The sequence below is a fragment of the Tinamus guttatus genome, unplaced genomic scaffold (assembly GCF_059628265.1).
Source record: "Tinamus guttatus ecotype Peru unplaced genomic scaffold, ASM5962826v1 Tinamus_guttatus_pri_ptg000093l, whole genome shotgun sequence".
In the NCBI taxonomy this organism is placed as follows: Eukaryota; Metazoa; Chordata; class Aves; order Tinamiformes; family Tinamidae; genus Tinamus; species Tinamus guttatus.
The window spans coordinates 82,419-86,527 of NW_028288627.1; the positions used below are offsets into that span (position 1 = coordinate 82,419).

The 4,109-nt window shown below is 44.4% G+C and overlaps 1 long non-coding RNA gene across 1 annotated transcript; it reads right to left on the bottom strand.

The window, feature by feature from the left end:
- Positions 1–1,264: 1,264 nt before the first annotated feature.
- On the bottom strand, positions 1,265–1,662 carry LOC148595482 (uncharacterized). Its single transcript, XR_015913142.1, has 2 exons — positions 1,424–1,662; positions 1,265–1,392 (listed from the first exon to the last, which is right to left on the bottom strand). It is a non-coding gene; the product is annotated as an uncharacterized LOC148595482 (long non-coding RNA).
- Positions 1,663–4,109: the final 2,447 nt, after the last annotated feature.

The window sequence follows — 4,109 nt, forward strand, 5'->3', positions numbered from 1 at the left end:
ATAATAATTTAAATGGATTGAGCTAGCTAAGAGTTCATATTCAAAAAAAGAAGAAATATTCTATGGGCAAAATATTATTCAAGGAATATTGATTTGCATGAATTAATGTTTTCACTTCAGTTGGTAGCTAAAAACAGATGCTTAAGCTAAGCCATATATTAAGGATAACATTGTTTGATTAGTTGTGATCCTGGGGTGGGAGCTCAAGACCTTGGATTATTCCCCCAGCCCCACTGTCGCCTTCGAACTCAGTTGGCTTTGGGTCAGACTAGGCCGACTTGGTTTTTTATTTATTTTACATTTTTTGGTTTGCGTTACACTGTTATTCTCCTTGGCCAGTTCTCTCCACCCTTCCGCCTCAGCCTAGGGATCCCTAAAATTAGGGGCACTGTTAATGAGTCACCTACCTGACATAGTTGTTGCAGGAATTGTGATGAATCTTTGTACCATTTTGTCCAGTATTTGTATGAAAGTGCTATTGTAGCATATACTTATAGTGCATGAATTGCCATTGCTGGCAATTTACCCTAGCTGGAATTGCAGCCTAAAGTATCTATATAGAAGTTTCAGCTTTAGAAGGAGCTAGACATAATATTCTTAATGCAACGAACTTTCTTCCATGTAGTGGAATGTCCATAACAGAGAGGAAGAGAAGTAAAATAGAGTGCTGCGCTTAAAAGCAGTCCAGTAGAATAAGGTAAGTATATTTGTTATCCCTAGTTTGATTCAATTATCCTGCAACTTCTAAAATATAGACGAGGGAAATACAAAGGTTTGATCTTAGGCAGTGAAAGTAGAAGTACAATTTTGGCACTGTCCTTAGCACAGCCTGAAGCAAATGAGTCAGTGCCAGAGGTCTGGCTCCCTTGCGAGTCAGCAGAGGACTGGTTGCAGACTCATGATCAGCTTCACACTAATGTGCATGACTAGCTTTTCAGTGCTTGATAGCTCAGAATACGTGGAGCTTGCATCTGATTGCACTGCTGAATGTGAATTCTGCTCTCTTTCAGGATTTGCCAGTGCTGGTGAAGTCCCTTCTGCTCTGAGTTGCAGACAACAGAAGCTGTTGTCCTGATTCATGGTTGCTCTTTCCCACTGGCATACAGCCTAGGAGAGAATATTTTGAAGGTGGGTTGTTCAGCTCTCTGTCAGCTGAAATGTTTGGCTTTTTATCTCTAATGAAGAGGTCCTTTCCAATTGATAACTGAGAGCCCAGAAGCTCTCTAGCTGTTCCTAGGCTCACAAGTCCATTGCTTCCATAAAGTTGTCTTTTTTTTCCTTTTTAGTCCTTCCATATTTTATTCTTAGATTTGTCTCCTGCTACATATTGTGATTTGTTGCAGCTAAATTGATGTCACCTGTGAATTTCACAGTGTAACTTCAAAGGCACTACTGTGTCTCTAAGTGAGCACAGCGTGCCCACGCTTGTGGGGGTCATTTAAAGAGAATGAGCAGCAAGGTGGACTTAGCATTGAATAATCACACAATGTGGAGGGAACTCACAGAGCTAGTCAGAGAAGCATGAAAAGAAGTTATCTTCTGGAATGCAGGAAGGCAGGTGCAATGAAAGGCAAACCTGAAAACAAGAAGTCCGTTTTAAATCAGTGAAGGCAGAGGATCCCTCCTGGGATTTGTTTGGCCTTCATCAGTGCTTGGTGCTGCAGATAACAGCTCCATAGCTACAATTTTTTAACTCGAAATTCCTGAGCCGCAAGGGTATATATTAACTACAAAATGGACTTGTCCTTCACTGAAAACATTAAAATCTGGCTTTATCTTATTTTACACCCACCATCACCCTTCTTGCCTAAGGGTGGAAATTCAGTGTTAGGCAGATGCTGCCACTTTCTCCGTACCCCTCCAGTAAAAGCCGTGTGCAAGATGGTGCTGTGGACCCTGAGGTCGCAGGGTGGGTTGGCAGTGATGAGCATCTGCAGCACATGCCCGGGGACTTGTAGTCAGATGAGTCATGTGTTGCACAGGCCAAGTTTAATCCCGAAGAGAATGTTACAACACAGGAAGAAACTCCTGAAAATAACAGGAATTGGTACGGTATTTGAACTGTAAACACAGGTTAGAACAGTCTGGGTATTCACTTTAATCCTCTCTGGTTCTATTTTGAATTGAAATTTTCTTACTCACTAAACCACTTGCCATTTTTGCCCTGTTTTACTGTGACGTAAGGAGGCGGGGTATTTTGGAAACTGGAAAATTGCCATTTGCACTAGAATGGCATGTCATTTTTGCAGTATTTTGATCCAAGAGCTTTGAAACGGCTCTGGAAGCTTTGTCAGCCTCCTCTTCCAGGATTCAACACAGAGATCCCCATCCTCCTACCAGGCAGGACAGGCGTCACGCTCCAGGAGCGCAGCAGCTTTCTCTGCAGGCTGAGCTGTCTCTCGTGCCTCAAATTTCAGCACTTGGAAGTGGTTCATGCTCAGTAATGGAGAGGATGAGTGTGCTTTGGATTTATGGGCTTTTCTTCCCCTCACCTCAGTGACCCGAGTGGTTTGCCTTGCCTCCAGCGGGCCCAAGCGTTGATGGAAGAACAGGGGCGCATCCCTAGCGCAGGCAGGACCCAGCGTTTCTCTGCAGCGTGTGTTGATGTAGTTGATTCATTTCAAGCAAAGGCCAAGCGAGGGGTTCGTGCTCGTGGCTGTGGTGGCTGGGGACCATCTCCGTAGCATGTGGTGGGGCTGGGGAGAGGTGTCTGTAACGGGCCCTGCCAGGAAATGCCTGACGAGGGACGTTGCAGTGGCTGATGTTGCACAGGAGCTCATGGTGAAGCAACCTGAATGGTATTCAGGCCCTGGAGATGAGACTACGTATTTTTTTCACAGTACAATGAAATATTACAAGGCTCTAGCCATGCAGCTCTGCTTTCTCATGCTCTGCCATATGTTTGGGTGTGTTTTGGTGGCCACGGTACACAGCCAGGTTGAGGGAGATTCTCAAACCTGTGTACAGTGACATACTGAAGACTTTTATAGACGGGTGAACAAATCTCACTTCCACTCGGTTTTTCTTTTCCCTTGAGCAGAAATTTTGGAAAGTTATTTAATTTCAGCTAGTGAGTTTTAACAGAGGCCTGGAAGAAGAAGAAGAAAAAAATCCTCCTGTGTCCGCTTGTTTCTTAGGTATACCACATTACCCACAGCTAGTCTCACCACTCCCAGAGAAAGTTTGTGCAAGTCCTAAAATAATTTCATTCCACTGGCCCACAAATATTCCCATTTGGTAAGCCTTATATAGAGTAATTATTGTTTAACATGGCACTGCAGCCGGGTCAGGTCTTATTTTGGGTTGTAAGTTATAAAAAGCTGTTTATATAAAAAAAAAATTAAAAAAGGGAAGTGTTTGTCTATCTGTCATTCTAAACAAATGAGCCTAGCAACTTGTTAGTTTACTTGCTCTTTTCTGCTTGTTTGGCTTTGAGAGTCAGCGTTCATGAGAGCACTGGTGTTGGTACCAAAGGCATCCAGCCAGCACGTCCTGGCTCATTTAGCTGCTCCTGCACTGCAATTATGTGAGTGTGATTGGTAGGTGGGTGCCGTGGTGGTTCTGAGCTGACACTGCGGGATGGCGCGTGCTCAGGAAAGGGGCTGGAGCTGGGGCAGGTTTGGGAGCTCAGCTTGGTGGGCCGGGGATGGCTGCGATGGCTCAGGAAGAAGCAACGGGAGCGAAGGGTCTCGGCTCTGTGCTGGCATCCACATGGCTCCTGTGTTGAAGCGCTGTGCACGGAGTACGTGGTTCACATCAGGGCAGCAAGAAACAGGAGAAAAATGTTGTCCACTAAGAGCAAGAGGCTGAGAGACAGCACTCGGGATTGGATTCTCTTTTTTGGCTTAGTTTGTAGTTTGGGATTATCACCACTCCTTTGTGCCTCTGTTAAACAGTAAAATGGAACTAGCAACATTGGGTTATCTTATGTAGAAGCATTTAAAGATAAAACTGAAGTTTGGTGACCTTTTAGTAGTATTCTTTGGCATCAGAGAAGTACACCAGGTCTAGGAAGTATTCCGGCAGCTTGGCTTTGTTAGTGATACAAAGTCCTGGAGAAATTGTAGTAATGAAATGAAGCTGAGAAGCAAACCAGAAGCAGATAAAGA